Genomic DNA, 19,542 nt, shown 5'->3' with positions numbered 1-19,542 from the left:
CAGTTTGATGAAGTCATATATATATATATATATATATATATATATATATATATATATATATATATATATATATCCCTATATGCATGTGTGTGTGTGTGGGTGTGTGTATGTGTGAGTGTGTGTGTGTGTGTGTGTGTGTGTGTGTGTGTGTGTGTGTGTGTGTGTGTGTGTGTGTGTGTGTGTGTGTGTGTGTGTGTGTGTGTGTGTATATAGATATATATATATATATATATATATATATATATATATATATATATATATATAGTGATCCAGTGACCCATAACGAGAACAGTTCACTTGTAAAACCATGCATCTGGACTCATGTAGTGCACCTACAAGGCAGGCCACCTGTGAGAGCGGCCACATTTTATCAGCATGATGTTTCAGTCGGGTATGATACCTCATGCTGCCATATGTGTCAGTACACTCACTGTGGTCTATTTGTCTGTCATATCACATCCATGGGCATTGTTAAGGCACACAGACCACTTCCAACTACATATAGGTTGCAAACATATGGATATGCCAGACACATCTGTACGGAAGACTGTACAATGGTTCAACCTAGTGCATGTGAGTCAGATGCTGTTACCACACTATATAAAGTAATGGCAGCGGGAGGTAGTCACTAGCCATCTATGGTATACACATCAAAATGGTATAAGCCACATAAAATATGATCCTCACACACACACAAACAGTTGCCTGCATAAGGATTAGAACTCCTGGTTATCCAGGTTTGGCTACTATAGTGTTATGCAGTTACTGCACATGATACAGAGCTTACAAAATTTTCACATGGCCAAAGCTGCTGGTAAATGCACAGCTGTGGTAAACTATTGCAGGTGGCAGACAGTCTGCCTTCTGTTCCACCCATACAGCATGCTAGTTATTCCTGTCTTGCACTTCAACTAACATTATGGCTTGGCACTTCACCAGGTTATTGTATCAATAAATATGACACACCTGGGAGCCGTAAGCAATACTAGTTCATCACAGAACTAGCCCCAGTACTTGGTACTTATGTCCACCCCTCCTGGCATGTTTTTAGAGCAGTTATCTGTGCTTTCACCCTTTAACATGGAGCACTTGTACATTCTGAGGCACTGTTGCAACTGCCTCATATACACAAACAAACCTCACCTCTAACTTCCAAACACGCAGACCTGAGAGGGTTACCCATATGTCACCCAATGTGGCCATATGCACTCTCCAGAAAAGACTGGACTAGCATGTCATTAGGATATGATCAACACCTGCAACACACCATGTGGAACACATAACTCATCATGACACCTACTTTGACAACCGTGACATACAGTGAAAAGCCACACACCCACCTTCCCAGAGGCACTCAATATACATTTACCCAAACAGCACAGACCAGCAAGACAGACACCTACTCAGACACCACAACATGGCACATGCCAAGGGACACATATTTAACCTACATCATGTGACACTCAACCTAAGCTCCTACGGCTAACCACCTTGCACAATACAGTGATCATGGGCAACTTATTACTGAGCACACACATATCCCACTCACTAAGTTGAATATGGAGCAGGTAGCAGCCAAATATCTATCACATTCCAGCATCCAACACATGACACCACCAGTCATGGCACTCCACAACAACTACGTGTATCACTCTGTATCCATGTGGGTGTGAGTGACTTGACAAGAGACATGGTTGAACTCTCTGATTATGTGGTCCAGGCAGGTGTGACAGTAGCCCTGGGCAGTGTACCACTGTCACCTAGAATGATGCTGTGGTGCCATCAACAGATTGACTGTAACATTGGCTTACATGTTATGTGTCATTCTCAGGGGATCCAGTACCACTCTGCTTTGGATGCCATGATTGACAAAACCCAATGACCTGCCACAGATGTCTTACATTAATCACTTCTGGATTTCCAGGTACTAGCTAAGTGTCTTGCTACCTCTATGATGCCTTATTAGGCAGTAATCCTGATGTTAGTATCACAATAACAGCCACATATGTATACAATCGGAGGGTCATGCTGATCAACAGTGTCAGGATGCAGTCACTCAGAGCAATTGGAGTGGAGGACACATGTCTGCTATAATGGAGAGGTGGTTCACAGCAACAAACAGCAGACCTGCACTATTAGGCTATGACAAATTCCACATCTGTCAGGCCCCAAACATATGGTGTTGTCTCCATATTCATTATGGGTAGGAGCACCTCCAGACTAGTATCCCATCATAATGCACTGTAGATACTTCCAGTAAAACCACCTTGGGGTACTATTGCAATCTAGACCATAGCCAGCTATGGGTCCACATCTGGGTCTCTAGACTGTCAATGCACATTCCTCAACACCCTGCCATCTATGATGGTCCAACACAGCACAGACATAGTATGAGTCTTCAACTACTCCTCCATCACCTGGGGAAAGTGACTAAGCAGCAGTACAGTGGCCCAGCACTTCTGGGAGTCATCATTTCCATTGCCCTGGACCAGCTCATACTGATCTCCAGTAGAGGATGCAACAACCTTGACCTGTGTTGACTAATTAGATATGGGACTCTTGCTCATCCACAGATGTCAATCCCCACATGGTGAAATCCACACAGGCTGTAATCAACATGAAACTCAACATGTCAGCCACATCCCCCACAAAAGTAACCACCTTGGAAAACCTCTCCAAAACTGGCTTTGCAGCCATGAAAAAAGGAGTGGATGTCTTCACTGCACCCATACCAATGGGAAAGGCTGCATGACTGTGGAATCCTACACATATGCACTGTACAGACAGATACATGAATGCATGTTACTAGCCATTGGCAACCAAACTTAGACACTGTCCTCAAAACATTGGGAGACAAAGTGATGGTCCCCTGCCATTACTAAAGTGTACATCAGAAGGAGAATACTGTTGCATAGAAAGATGGTGTCCCATGACTGTTGAACTTCCTTATTAGCCTCAAACACAACTTTGTATCCACATGAGATCCCCTATGGGCATCTATGATGGCAGAGATGCAGCAGACAATGACGACAGTAACAACAGCCTTTGATAGTTACATTAACAACCTCCACAGCTTTAAACACAAGTGCTGTGAGTTACTGCACAATGCTAATATCTATCCTGAGACAACAGATATTTACCAGTCTTGGCAACACATTTAGTGGCAGCTTTACACCTCCCCCCCACAAGTGAAGTGCTGAGTGAATGTGTTCTCATGTGCTGTATCCCATTTCTGCTCTAGGCATCTGTGTATCACCAGGATGTGGCCCTGCAGCATGACCACGGGCTATGGCAGTGTGGTGACACATAAACCACATCATAGGCAGTGTACAGTATGTACTCAGAAATCCCCCATCTGTAACACAGTGATTGCAAATGCATCACAGATTACAGGACTGTGGGTTATACACAGGCATATGTAGATTTAGATCTGTTATAGAATGGAGATTGGTACATGTTGTGGTTTGGACACACCTCTGATTTCTAATAACCACAGCCACAAGGGATATTCATCAAACAAAGACACTGGTATTACTATTCACACACACACACACACACACACACACACACACACACACACACACACGCACGCACGCACACACACACACACACACACACACACACACACACACACACACACACACACACACACACACACACACACACACACACAGACACACGCACGCGCACACACACACACACACACACACACACACACACACACACACACACACACACACACACACACACACTCATTTGCCAGTAGTGAGATCCATAGGTTCATTGCTTCATAGGTGTGTAGTAGGTGAATAGGCCTGAAGGTTGTACAAGGCTAGCCCAAGGAATACCTGGCATCAGGCCACATGAAAATAGTCCCTAGTGTGACTCAGGACTATAGTCACTGGAGTGGTCCCCAGGGATGGATATTGCATTCCCCATCCATTTTCCAGGTTTCTATTGTGGGTGGCTAGTGATGTGCACTGCTGCATGTGTATGTAATTTATATTCCATAACATGGACAGTGTCTGGGTTGTGCACATGTCCCACATGCAGGTTATTTGATGTGTGAAAGTGTGCTTGAGGTCTCTGGGGCATGTTGTATGGACAGATTGGTATCCTCAGAAGTAGCATTCCTGACCTCGTTTGTTGAGACCCGTACCTACATCAACAGCATGATACGGGGATTCATTACAGTTATTGGTGTCTGTCCATACAGGTCATGTGTATAAGACATGGTATTCCCTTTATGGGGTATGTTTGCAGACTCTACAGTTGTTGCAGGCATCCAGTGGGGAATATAGCAAAGTGGCCACAGTACACATTGATTGAGCTACTGAAGGAATGGAACAGGGTTACATGTCCTTTTACTTACTGCATAACACACACTTTTTCAGGAGATGTAACACATCAAAGTACTTTCTGATGTCACTGGCACTGTTGTGGTCAATAGGCATGTAGACCACTGCAATCACACCATGGGTAGCATCTGTGAAGCAATTTGCAGGAGAACGAATGATACAGGGGTTGCTACCTAGCCAAGCATGTTTGTGTATGATCCATGGGTGGAGAGTGGTCTCTGAGTATTATAATGGTTGCCTATATTGGTCACTAATCCATAGTGTCACATAGTCATTGCACATGGCACTAGACATTTATGCTTGTTGATTATTTGACAACTGTTGGCATTGTAATGTGGACATTGGGACATATATTTCCTTAATATAATAATGTAGCAAAATCCACGCTACAATGGATAATGTTATTACACAATCACACCAACACCGACACAGGATACTGATGACAGATACATACAAATACTCGCCAGTACTGAGTTTTAAACCTCTACCTAGCTATGTATTGTTACTACAGTGTCACATATTTATTACACACGCCACAGAGTTATATGTGGGAGAGCTATCCAAAGGTATCTTTGAAGGTGAGTGATATCAGAAGCAGTGCAAAAGGAGGGGTAAGGGAATTGTGAATGATCACAAAAACAGGTGTCAACAAAGACATACACACTTTCTCACAGTTGCCAGGACCAGGATTAGAGCTCCTACATAACTCATTTGCTACACTACAGTTTTACGCAGTTATCACAAGTGCCACAGAGCTTATATGCTAAAATGCTGTCCAAAGGTATCTTTGAAGTTAAGTGACATCAGCAGCAGTGCTAAAGGAGGAGTAAGGGAAGTGTAGTAAGTGTCAATGACCACAAAAGCAGGCATCAACAAAGACACACACTCTCTCACACAAACTTTTCACAGTTGTTAGGACCAGGATTAGAACTCCTACCTAACTAGTTTGCTACACTACAATATTATGCAGTTATCACAAGTGCCACAGAGCTTACATGTTGGGGAACTATCCAAAGCTATCTTTGAAGTTGAGCGACATCAGCAGTAGTTCTAAAGGAGGGTTAAGGGAAGTGTAGTAAATGTGAATGACCACAAAAGTAAGTGTCAACAAATGCTCCCACACTCTCTCACACAAACATTTTCGCAGTTGCTAGGACCAGGATTAAAACTCCTACCTGACTAATTTGCTACACTATTGTATTATGCAGTTATCACAAGTGCCACAGTGCTTATATGTTAAAGAGCTGTCCAAAGGTATCTTTGAAGGTGAGTGACATCAGCAGCAGTGCTAAAGGAGGGAAAAGGGAAGTGTAGTAAGTGTGAATCACCACAAAAGCAGATGTTAACAAAGACACCCACACTCTCTCCCACAAATACACACATTTTAACATTTGCCAGGACTTCAACTCCTACCTTACTACACTATAGTATAATGCAGTTATCACAAGTGCCACACAGCTAATATCTTGAAGAGCTGTTCAAAGGTATCTTTGAAGGTGAGTGACATCAGAAGTAGTGCTAAAGGAGGAATAAGGGAAATGTAGTAAGTGTGAATGACCACAAAAGCAGGAGTCAACAAAGACACCCACACTCTCTCACACAAACATACACATGTTCACAGTTGCCAGGACCAGGATTACAACTTCTACCTAACTAATTTACTACACTATAGTATTACGTAGTTATCTCAAGCGCCACAGAGCTTATATGTTAAAGAGCTGTCCAAAGATATCTTTGAAGGTGAGTGACATCAGTAGCAGTGCTAAAGAAGGGGTAAGGGAAGTGTAGTAAGTGTGAATGACCACAAAAGCAGGTGTCAACAAACACACACACATTTTCAAAGATTCCTGGACCAGGGTTAGAACTCTTACCTTACTAGTTTGCTACACTATAATATTATGCAGTTATTGCAAGTGTCACAGAGTTTGTATGTTGAGGAGCTGTCCAAAGGTATCTTTGAAGGTGAGTGACATCAGCAGCAGTGTTAAAGGAGGGGTAAGGGAAGTGTAGTAATTGTGAATGAACACAAAAGCAAGTGTCAACAAAGACACACACACACACTGACACAAACACACACATTTTCATAGTTGCCCGGACCAGGATTAGTACTCTTACCTAACTTTATCGCACACACCACAGACCTTATGGGCTAAGACCTGACCAAAGGTTTATTTTAAGGTGACTGACATCAGCAGGAGTGCTAAAGTAAGGCAATGGGAGGTGCAGTGAGTGTGGATGGCTTCAAAATCATTGATCTCCAATCACATACACACAGTTTAACAGTTGCCATATCTGGGATTAAAACTCCTACCTAACTAGCTTGTTACGTTACAGTATTACGCAATTATTGCAAATGCCAAAGAGCTTATAAGGTTGAGACTTGCCCAAACGCTTATTTCAAGGTGACTGACATCAGTATGAGTGCAAACATGGGCAATGCGAAGTGCAGTGTGTGTGGGAATAGGCGATAAATTGCAGTTGGAAAGTAGTGGAACCAACTCCCCCATGAACTTCCATCACTGTCTTCATTTACACTTTTTAAACCTAATCTGAAACTCTATCTTAAAACCCATTGGTTATGTCCCTGTACAAATCCAGACTAATATCATACTATATCCCAAATACCCTCTCTTAAGACCTAATTCCTGCTCTATCTGTGTCTTTTTAGATCAAGGCCTATCCTTGGCAAAAACATATCTTATCCTAATAGAGATAATTTAAAGTGCCTAGTTAAATTCTTCTGCGTGTAATTCTAAAGCATCCTACCTAATGGCAGGCAACAAATATTGTTTAAACTGTGAGCATTGCTGAACTGTTGAAACCTGAAATATGTATTTGTTTAACAATTACTTTCTAGTTACTAATGAAGTCTTGTACATAAAGTCAAAAATATCTTATGTAATGCTTGTAACATGCTTTTTGTATTAACTGTAAAGATTCCTGAACTGTTTAAAATTTGTAGTATTTAACTGTATAACAACTAGTACCTGTATGTCAGTAGTCTAGTAATCTCGTGGAGCTTATATACCCTGGACTCTACTGAAAAAGGACATAAATCCAGTTAAGACTAATCCGGTCAACAAATGTAAAATAAAAATAAAATAAATAAAAAATAAATAAATCATTCCTTTGGAAACACACACACACACACACCCACACACACCCACATACACACACACACACACACACACACACACACACACACACACACACACACACACACACACAACTTTACATTTGACAGGACTGAGTTTACAAATGCTACATGAATACTTATTTGTACTATAGTGTTACACAGTTATCTCAAGCACCACAGACACTATAGGGCTGAGGGCTAGCAAAAGGAATGTCTACAGTGATTGACATCAGCACATCACATGATATAGGCCAATGAGATGTGTAGTGGATGGGCTAGACCTCATAATGTAATTCTCTCTGTCACTGTCTGTCTCTCTTTTCCTGTCTCTGTGTTTCTGTATGATTGACATATTATAGTCTGTTGTCCTTAGATATGTGTGGGTATTCATATCCAATGTGTGTATGAAGCATAAATGGTGTACAATTTGGAGTGTGTGCACAGACATCTGCAAATGACAGATATGTATAGTCCACTGCATTGTCAGACATAGGCTTCATTTCTCTAAGTGTAGGAACATGCCCAGTATGACCTTCTGTATTGAGTGTGTGAATCCATTCCAGGTAGGATTGTACTCCATTCCAAGGCTTGGTGTTCTACACCTACAACTAGCAACCTGTTTCTGCATATCTGTAGATAGGTTGACAATATGGAGTCAAAATGGATGAAATATGGGGGGATACTGTAACTATTGCTGGCTGTGCTGTTTGTGTTACATAGCTTGTGTTAGCAGAGATATTCAGACATATGTACTGTTTTACACTGTGATGTATTATGTCATCAACTACTGGCAGATATAATTAATTGCTCACTGGGAAAATACAAGAAGAATGAAGCTGAGTCCAGTATTGTAGGCCGCAGCCTGTACATTCTTGCACACACCTGCCATTCTGGAGGGGAGCTACAGACACTTGCTGATGGGTCTGTGTAAATGGTCCAGCACCTTGGTAGTATGGTGGGTGAGGGTCCCCTTCTTGTACATATATCGACTTAACAGAATGGCCATATCCTGTTGTGGCCATACCTCTCAGCTGTACAGATTTACCCAGGATTCCCAGTGGCAGGGCTCATATATTTGGTCATTTCCCCTTTACATTGTGGTTTATGAGCAGGTTTGTAGTCACCCATTACTGGGTTTGCAGGCAGGAGTAGTATAGGCACACATCATTGTTTCAGACTTCACACACTCCATGATGCCCATGCTTCTACACCCCCACTTCTGTTATTCTATCCTCTTCCTTACATTATGCGAGCAATATCTGAGAAGTATATCTGAGAAGTATCCCTATAGTTGGCCCTTCATCCCAGTGGTATTTATGGATTGGTCCGCAATTCACCAGTAGGACATGGGGGGCATGCTACTGGTATTTGTCAGCATGCCTTACATTTGTGTTCTATTGAGTATGTTTGGTTGTTAGGACCCCATGAGATACCATACACTGGCACTACGGGTGAGGCACAGGCCTTTGACAGAGGACTTTAGGCAATTTGGTAGTGATGCAGGCCATCTGTAGCAGGCTAGTGTATTCTGTCACTCATACATTCCCAGGCTGCGAGCCAGTGGATTCCCCTGGGATGATAGGGTAAGTGTGCGAGGTGTTACTGGCAATACTTCCTGTTCATATTGATCCATTGCTCTGAACGCAGGCAGGGTATTGCTAAAAAGCTAGGGACACAACTACATAGGACACCTCTTCAGCATGCTGCATTCTGTGGGTATTCCTATAAAGAAGTGGGGTCATACTGCACTCATTCCCAACAACAAGGGTATGACCTGTGATAAACCTGTGGCTGATGGTGGGGTGAGATGAGTGCATGTGTGATATGGCAGCTACTTGCAGCTGACTCACTATACCCAGGGCATTCCACTTATGCTGCCTTGTGCATGGACATAGGCAGTCTCTCATTACTTTATAACTGTACATTTTGTGGTCTGCCAGTGATTGGCCAGCCTACACCAGTATTCCATACTACACAGATAACTAATGTACTGCTAACCTGTATGTACAATTCCAAAGTTGTGTGAAGTTGACAGTTACATTATATGCACTCTGTCTAGGGTACTTCCACCTGTGTACTGCGTGTATGTATGGGCCACGTTCATGACATATCCATCTTTCAGATGGTGACAGATATTGACATCAGGACAGTGAGTATGGATGACTGCTGACATAAGTATCACTGAGAAGCATTGTGGTTGACACTGCAGTTGTTGGAACATGGCCCTGTCAACCACAGTATGGCACATAAGCCATCAAGACACAACCCTCCATGCCTACATGCTAACACTTCCAGACAACATTGAACATACAGCTTAACACACAGACCCCTGCATACTGCACACATGCAAAAATCTATCCTGTAGATTGGGCCAGCTCAGTCACTCTGTGCTCCAATGATATTACTCCTCACACTTACATGCTACTGCATTTCTACATAGGATTGTGGGGGGGGGCACACCTGATGACTTTAAACATTTGCTATGACTGTAGTGGTATTTCAGGTACTCTGTGGGATTCCATTTCAAATTGTATTCTGACCTATCATGCAGATTGGAGGCATATCAGTAGAATATAGATCTTATGTTTTATTGACTGGCATTTCAGTTTCAGACTTCTTACCCTTCAGAACTAACATACAACTGCCAGACCAGTTGTAATCTGTCTATATAGTCTGGAGGAGGGCTGTTCACCATTGTTATCATTTGGTGGCCTTAGCCTAGCCTTTCTTTATGGTCATCTACACCTGTCCTGCTGGCTGAGGCTGGGGGTGGGTATGTGAGTTTCATTGACATGCATGTGTATGTCCTATGAACACCCACATTTATTTGGACCACCACATGTACTGCGTTGTGATTTGTCACCTTGTCTAGTACTGCCTAATATGTTGACACCAATATTTGTTATGGATTTCATGCTGCCCATATAGTTGTCCACTATCTGCTGCCATTCCATCTGGCCACCCAATTCCCTTGCATGCTTGCATCCATACCATAGATACAACTATCAGAACATACTTCTCCAATCAGTAATTGATAGGAAGAGTGACTTACCTTGTGTCTGGTCCAGTATTAAGGACGGTGCTGGAGGGCTGACGATGTTGAATGCACATAGTACACTCCCTATACATGGCAAAGCACAGGTAATGTCATGTTTGGCATCCCTTTTAATGTATGTGTGAGTTCGAGAAAGATGTCATTCCCTGAGCCCCTACCATGTCAGTGTATGTGCTATGCGTTGCCTCTTTGCCAAGGCCTGGGCATACTGGGCATGCCTCCTTCTGCCTACAGGGGCAGACTCAGGTAGTTCCTTCTTCGAGTCACTCTGTGCCTGTGATGGCCTTGGCAATGATGGGGGTCTGTGTGGCCTTGCCCTATGCTGTTACTACTGCAGCTGTTTACACAGGATCATATTGTGTAGCATGGCACATACTATGAACATATATGTATATGTAGCTGGAGAGTACTGCAAGGCTCCACCGGATATGTCAAGGCAGTGGAACCATGACTTGAGCATCCCATACACATGATCTATAATGATTCTGGTTTGTGCATGTGCCTCATTATGGAGTCCTTGTTCAGGTGTTTGTACATTTCTGAGGGGAGTCACCAGCAAGGACTCCAGTGCATAGCCAGCATCCCCCACTGGCAAATGACTGCTACAGCTGTGTCATATTCCAGATGTGGGAGTTGTGATAGCTTTCAGGGTTGCCAGCACTCACATTCATGATAATGCCCTGGGCATCGCACATGACCTGGCAGTTGATAGAGGGGAAGCCCTTGCGATTTATGTAGACCCGACCCTGCTCACCAGGTGGTGCTTTCATGTATATGTGCATGCAGTCTATAGCACCAACTACCTCAGTGTATTCTGCTATTTGATGGAAGAGACACATATTGCTAGTCAACGCCTCATGGGTGTTGAGGAAATATGTGCTCACCGGCGTGTGCTGACATGGCATCCAGGAACTGGTGGAGTACCCTGGATGCTGATGCTTGTGAGATCCCCATGATATCCCCAGTTGGCCTTTAGAAGGTACCTGTGGCTAGTATTCTTAAGCCTACACATACTTTTGTAACCATTGGGATGGGTTCCCCTCTGTTGGTTCTGTGTATGAGGCAGGGCCGGCACAGCTCAACACTTTGCTGTAGAATTTCCCTGTCCACTCTATAGCACTCCACTATTTCTAGCCCATGTAGCCCCTGGTAGGTTACCCTGGGTCTGTACAATCTTCTCCTCCTGCCCACTGTGGGATGGTCATCTGCATTCACATACTGATCACCTTCAGCCTCTTGCACATATTGATGCATGAGAGCAACAGCAGCCCCTATCATTTTGTTAGTTTTGTCAGGAAAAAATTCCCCATCTGTGTACACCTGTGGTGTAGAGTTTGTGGGAAAACCCAGACTAAAATGTGTTTGCATGGTTTATAGTAGTGTGCTGGGCTGCTGCCTGCATAACTGGCTGATTCTGATGCATTTCACTTGACAGTTATGCTAGTTCTCCTTGATTACCTTCCTACTGCTGTTTTCCCTTCCTATTGCCTTCCTGTTTAAGCCCCAAAGTGCACCATGTACCCAATGCTCAGATGTCAACAGTGCTGCTATTACCTTTTTTTTTTTTGTTTTTTTGTTTAACACCTGCTGCCTGGCGCGAACACCCATTTAAGCAAGGAAAACAGTGCTCAACAATGTGAGACACACCCCCTTCCTTAGCTGTGCTTAGCTAAGGGCAAACACAGGTGACAGAGCTCCAATAAGCTTACAACATGGATGACACATCCCCTTATGAGGTCATCCACTTCTACTTATACAATAGTATTTCTGCACCTACACGGTTGGGTGCAAGTTGACACTGAGAGGAAATCTGTGATTCAGTATCAATCCCCTCATTTACATAAGCCAGAATGCTAATTCATACTTGCCACACTCACACTGAACCTTCCCCCTTATCAACCACTATTCCCTGGTATTGTTATCTATCCATACCATTGACTATTACGGAAAAATGCTGATTTGGATATAAAACCTTATTCCCCCCTTTTTTTTCATTTTCTTGGCAATCCCATTTGCACACTGCTGCCCTATGCTTAAACGGCCGAAATCGACCAAAAAAAAATAAACTTGTTTTTTATAACATTTCAACTATTTTTTTATGCCAATGGCCATATATTTGGTCATTGACATGCCCACGACATTGAATACATGCTTTCTTTTGGTCTGTCATGCCTCCGTTTTGTAATTTGCAGAAATGTATTTGGTTAGTAATTGAATACATTTCTGCAGGTTACACTATTCCTGCACAGACACCTGCCTACTTCCTGGATTGCTAATTCACTTCATTTGCATGTTTTTCACAAGCAAATGAGGTAATTTGCATATGGCAATGGTGTCCATGTGGGAATAGTGCAGGCACCCTCGTTCACGTCTCGGGAGCTCGTTTCTGGATTGCTCATCGGCCATATTGCATGCAGCAGCTGTGACACTATTCAGGCACTCCATGCAGAGCTTGCTAAATCATGGGGAATGTCATTTGCAAGCAGTGACTCAGCAAATTTATAAACAACAGGACAATGCTTTATCTGATGCTTATAGCTAGGCCTACTAGCTAAGGTTTGAATTTCAAATAACTCTCCATTCTAGTTACTATATATTGTTATATTTCTCTCTTCACATCCATTACTGATGCAACACTTTCATACTTTATTTCTCATGTTTAACTGTTTTGGGGATATGACTTTTTATCTTGCATTCAACCATTCTCATTTCATTATTTGAAACATGTAATGGTGAATATATTTGCTCTCAATGCTTCATCTATGACTTTTCACAGATTAAAGCGGTTCTAGCCTACCAAAAATCAATTAATTGAAAGCTCACACTGATGAAAAAATTTAAAAGGGGGGCAACATACTCTGTAGCCATTTGTGAGGGGTAGACTCTCTTACCCCTGAACTTCCCAACTTCATATTCATACAAAGAAGAGCAAAAGGGAAAATACATAAAACAAGTGAAGCTCTGCTTGGACACATTTAGAATAAACCCCTTCAGTGGTTTTCTTTGAAAAACAGAGATCAAGGTGTTCAGCATTTGGGAAGCTGAGGACAAGGGAACACTGCACGCATGCTTACATTTTGATAATGTTGGTTTGGGTTCTTTTAATATCCTGCTCCTGGTCTCTTTATTTTGTCGGCGCATTTCTTCAGCTCAAGAACGTACGTGCTTGTGGTCTCAGTAGGCTCCAGTGCCCATGTAAAGAACAAATGGTGAATAGATGGCAAGAGCGTGTGTGCATGTGTGAGTGTTTTTGTGTGCGTGTATTTAAACAAACACAGTGAAGCACATACTATATCCACACACACACACATATATAGGCTGGATTCAGAAAAAAACACAGACACAAGCAGGAATTTCTATGGCAAAAAGGGAACATTAGTTTGATGTCAAACAAAACAGTGATTCAGTGACAAGACCTCATTATCAGCTAATCTGCAGAGACACATGGAGACTACCACAAGCACTAATCAGCACTTTGTTGTGGTAAATACTACTGAAAGTCAATGAGTCATGTTGGCACAGTCACCCCTCATTCACTCTGCCATATAAATGCACAGATTCAAACTCACATTCAAATACTAGGGAATATCCACTTACCTCTCAACTGTCTCTGAAGTAACAGAACATCCATGATTGTGTCTGTTATAACACCTTGTCACTCTTGGTGAAACGTTACAGTCAGTGAATCAAGCGAGATGTTAGAAGTTCATACTTCTTATTGTTCACAAAGTGCTCTGTGCTGCCAAATTTGCAGTTTATTAATTTTGTCCATGACTTGGAGTAATGTTTCAAAGTCCCTAGTGTGTAGTGTTCTGCAACTCAGCATATTACAGAGTTTACCCATTAGTCTAGGAGAATTTAAAGGTATAATTACCCCTCCCACATGCATATATTCAGACATTCAGGCACACACACACACACACACACACACACAACAGAACTACATGTTCACTAAAAACTCCCTGACACCTCTAATGTGATTTCTTCTATTGAGCTTTATGGGTGATTGCACATTTTTGGCCATGTTAACATGGCTGGCAAGGAAGGTTTACACTTCCAAGTTATCACAGGCATTTCTGAGGGAGAGTATATAACTTATTATCATATGCTGCTGTCCTGGAATGCCTCAAAAACATTGCAGTAAACAATGAGGACAGCACTCTGTGGTGATCTTAAAGATCATTATAATTAGTGTGATAGGCCTGTCCGTGAATTGCAAAAGGCTATTGCCAGTGGAAATAAACCATATTAGGGATTACCCTTGGTGGTAGCCATTTCTGAATTCGAATGACATATACAGACACTCGAAGTTGAAGGCATATGCATTGGTGAAAATGTAAGACATAGCCATGCAATTTCAAATTGTTTATTACTGGTACAGTTCAGGGATATATCATGCAACAAATATGAACAGCATTTGCAATAGCTGTGTTATAACACACATTTATTTGATAAGTTATCATGAAACTCCTGGGAAAGGGAGAAAAATAAGCATATTTCCAATGGCATGAGACTTTCTTGACTATAATTGTTAGAGTACAATAAAATAAGCTGTATTTCCTGTATACCAGGGCATTAATTATAACACTGCATACTTTACACTAATGGCAAAATTATTTTTAGATGGTCTAATAGTGTTTTCTTATAAGAAACACATCCATCAGTGCTTATATATGTGGCAGGTTATTTAGTACCACAGCTTAGTCATTAAGTTTAAACTTTCTGTCTCAACTACAGAGAAAACAATAAAGCCACAATATTGATGATAAAGGCCACTGGGTAACATTTCATTCTTAATCTAATATGAAAATACAAAAGCCAGATCTGCTTTGAAGCAAAGCAGGCTATTATTTCTTGATGGATAGAACTAACCCAGATAGTTATGCATATTGCATATCGTTCCAAACACATCAAAGAACAGTTTTAACTGCTCATAAATAAGTGGATGTGCATTAGAGAGGTAGTTCATTTGTTGCAGATTTATTTTTATAATATTGTGCTTTACGACAACTCCACCTCTCTTAGGCTGAGACTGAAAGCAGTTTTAAAGTGGCATGACAGAGATGTCTGCCTGTCAAACCTTTTTTAGCCTTCAAAATCAGATGTGCATCTGTAGATGGCTTCTGAATTAATATGCTTTGAGTAACACTAAGTATTGTATGGTAGCATTCATCAAGCTAGTTTATATAGTGATAACCAAGTATTATGGGATAAATTTCTCTTACTTATATAAAAAAGTCTGCCTGAAGAAGCTAGCCTGATTACAGGAATTTGCTTAAAAGCTGGAATAAATCTTACCATTTTGTTACAAACTGTTAATTTGTGCATTTAGTGAAAATGCACACCCTGCAGTCAAAGCAGTAATTTTCCTGTCAGTTATATAATACTTGTTTATTCATTAAAACATTTTCTGTTAACTAGAAGTCAATCACATACTTTCATTTAGGAGGTAGTCAGGTAGTAAGAATGTGCATTAAAAAGATTTTGGGCTGGATTCGGAAACATAGTTATAGCAAGGGCACACAGCCTCTGCCACTCTGCCCTTACTTCTCTGAGCAGTAAAATTCAACCAAGCATCTGGAATGGCATCTTCCCCAGGGGGAGGAATGTGATGAATTCAGTATCTCAGCATGCCCGAGTATTGAATTTAATCAGGCAATGCTACTCCCACTCAAAATATTGTGGTTCAGAAATATTCAATGCTAATGAATTGCATTACCTTGTCTGGACATAGTGCAAAGCTGCTGCTCCGTGTCCAGCTAAAGTTCTTGGACATAGCATCTCCATCTGCAGTAGCAGGTTTGACATACAAGTAGAACTACTCTGCCAAAACGCCATTCAGCTTAACAGCTGCAGCTGTAGGGAGTCCAGGTGATTTTGGGCATGACAGCCAGCATAGGTATCATGCCTGCATTTACCATATCTAGGAGAAGAGCTGTAGGGGTGAGGAGGTAGGATGTAGGGGTGTGACCACCACCTCACCAGGGAATTGCATCATTTATTTTAAAAACAAAGTAAAATGAGCCTCACTAGTAGGTTGAGTGATTGTGCTATCCACTGCTGTGGACGCAGAAGGTAAAAAACAACCTATTCTCACTCTAGATACCTGTGGTGCAACTCTATTTGTCTATTTAAAGCTGGGCAGATATGTACCCTTCTGGGGAAAAACCTTCCACAATTTTGAAATTTCAAAAACTCCTATGTGTTTTCTAATCAATATTTATTGTGTTTGACTAGGAAATGTGATTTTGTTGGACTGTCTCTTGTAGTCTATAAAAAGAACATGTTTTTCTTTTCTTTGTTATATGTGCGTATGTAGAAAACAAGGGTGTAAAACAATTTAAAAAACCATCTTACTAATTTAAAGGAACTTTTTTTTCAAAATAAAAGTATTTTTGGACGTTGTATATTATTTTGAGAGTTGCCATTGTGATTTATGTATCCCTGCAGGGCTTTTGACTATCACATACTTACTGGGTCCCTCAGGCTCTGCTTTCCATTTGTCAGGTTTTCTTCTTTGGCAAAATGTGGAGCAGTTGTCAAGCTGTTATATTCTTCATCTCACATCTACAAGAAATAGAAATATCTTAAAGAGCATCCAGGTAACACAGCGACTCCTTTGATGCCTCACTCACCAAAGGGTACGTCCAATAGCTCATCGTTTTCTCTCACACCTAATGACATGCTCCTTGAGAAGCTGCTAATGGCCAGGAGTTATATATGTCCTCTGCAACTGTCGGGTTGTATTTTGTGGGCAAGGGAGAACATAGTTTATTTGTCTTGGGGGAGAGCTTTCCAAATTTCAAGCAGACTATAGATGATGGTCACTGTTGATGTGACACTCTAAACCCATTTGTGAAAATGAGAAAAAGGGGTTATGAATCTATGGATGGAAAGAATGTGAGACTCTAGGAGTCCCTAGAAAATGGTCCTAGCCAAGCCGGATCTGCACCTGTGAGAGGAACCCAGTTTTTAATGTTTTGTAGAGGTAAGGACAGAAAGTCAAAGGCCTGGAAGAGTAAGCCCTGACCTTTCCAGAAAGTAATTTGTTATGGTGAGAAACACAATGAGCCAATCATCAAGAAAATTGTCTGCTATGACAGTGTTTTTTTTTTTTTTAAACAAATAACAGATTGGCCTTCCTGAAGGATTTTAGTCTATCCAACTATTATCTGAGCTGCCTTTGGACATCCAGAGTACGAAAATACTTTCTCCCTTGTTTTGGTGTTCTAGAAAGAATAGATTGACTGAAGTTAAACTCTGAATCCAATACAGGCATAACGATGTATGTGTTCTCAAAGAAACCCTGTCTTAGCAGAAAATGAGCTATGGTTGATTCACCAAAGAGCTTGTAGCTCACTTATTCTTCTTACAGAAGTAAAGGTAATGAGAAACAGTTTCCCAACAAAAGAACATCAAAATTGCATGCTGAGCTGATTCAAATGGAGAAAGTATTAACTTTTCAAGCACAAAGTTAAGAACCAGAGAAGGAAACCCCTGCCTTCTAGACAGATTGCTATGTAAAGCCGCATTCAAAACCTGCTTGAGTTGAAGACAAGTAGAAAAGGGGGGAGGAGGGGATCTAAGGTAGACAATCAGAAATGGCCAAAAGATAAATCTTGATACAAGTGTAAAGAAAGTCATAGAATAAATAACCCACATAAATATTCTAGACCCAGAGATATTCAGACTTAAGTAGGACCTGGATCTTAGTATGGTACCTAGCAGAAAAGCTTCTCCACGTGCACGTGATGACTTCCTAGTAGTAGCATTAGCTTCCTTTAGTACCTGATGTACAACCTTAGTTAAAAAAGTGTCTAAATTATATTAAAATGCTAACATCTAGGCAGTCGCTAGAAGTATTTTAAGGTCAGGGTGTGTCATATAACCTCTATCTTGTGTGAGTAAATCCATTCTCTAGAGAACTTGTGATAATTGCCATTGGTCAGAATCAAAATAAATGACATCCACTGCTACCTGGGCCAAAAGAGAATCACCACCAGTATATTTGTAGAGCCCTTCTGTACCTTTAGAAGAACCCTGAACACCAGAATAAAGGGTGAAAAGTCATAGAGAAACATTCTCATCCACAGAAATTGAAAAAGTATCTGTTTTCAAGCCATTTTTGCAAGGAATCCTAGAGCAGAAATAATTTAACTGTCTGTTTTGAAAGGAGCGAAAACATGTTGTACAGGTATGATATTGGCTAAAATAAAGGTGATGTATATTTTAAATTTAGAATGTTATAACCAGATGGTTTGGATACCGAACTTCCCAGAAAACTGTTTTTATAGTGTAATTGGTTAACTAGGGAAAGTTCCTTTGTATTATTTATTTGCATCAGTTGTTCTTGTTTTTTTTTTTTTTTTACCTTGGAGTTTTTAAATTCAAGGTGTTAGTTCAAATAAAATATTTTTTATTACTTTTCTGTTTCTTTTTTGACTTATTTTAAAACTGGAGTTTTGTTTTTAGGATAAATAATATCTCACTGGTTGTTAATGTACCACATCCCTGTGGTGTGCCTTCAAGAAGAGGTCCAAGGGAACATAGATGAAAACAGACTTATAAGCATTTATCACAGTGATCATCTCTTGACAATTATGTGCATATGTTTGTTCATGTCCTACAGATCCTGCACTATCACCCTCGAGGATATAGTTTTCCAAGTAAGTCTGAGACATGAAATGTTGACAAACTGAATTGGGGGAAGAAGGAATAGAGGTAGACGTGGGTTAAAAAAAGAAGTGGTCTACCCCCAAAGTAACTTCCTAAGAATCGGTGGCAAAAATAAAATCTGAAATAATAGATGGTGCTGATGCTGGTCCCAACAGATTGATCTGAGGTACCACTCAATTCTCTACATTTGAAGTCTGTCAAGGGGAAATCAAGATAATCACAGTGGTCTTAAAAGCTAGAATCCTGATATATTTCCTGGCAAATGTCAAGAACTATTTGGAAAAAGATCAGGAACTTTTCTGTAAATACAAATTATC

Source organism: Protopterus annectens, chromosome 6.part0, assembly GCF_019279795.1.
Source record: "Protopterus annectens isolate FY-2018-M chromosome 6.part0, PAN1.0, whole genome shotgun sequence".
Classification (NCBI taxonomy): domain Eukaryota; kingdom Metazoa; phylum Chordata; order Ceratodontiformes; family Protopteridae; genus Protopterus; species Protopterus annectens.
Note: the sequence above shows the minus strand (reverse complement) of the source record.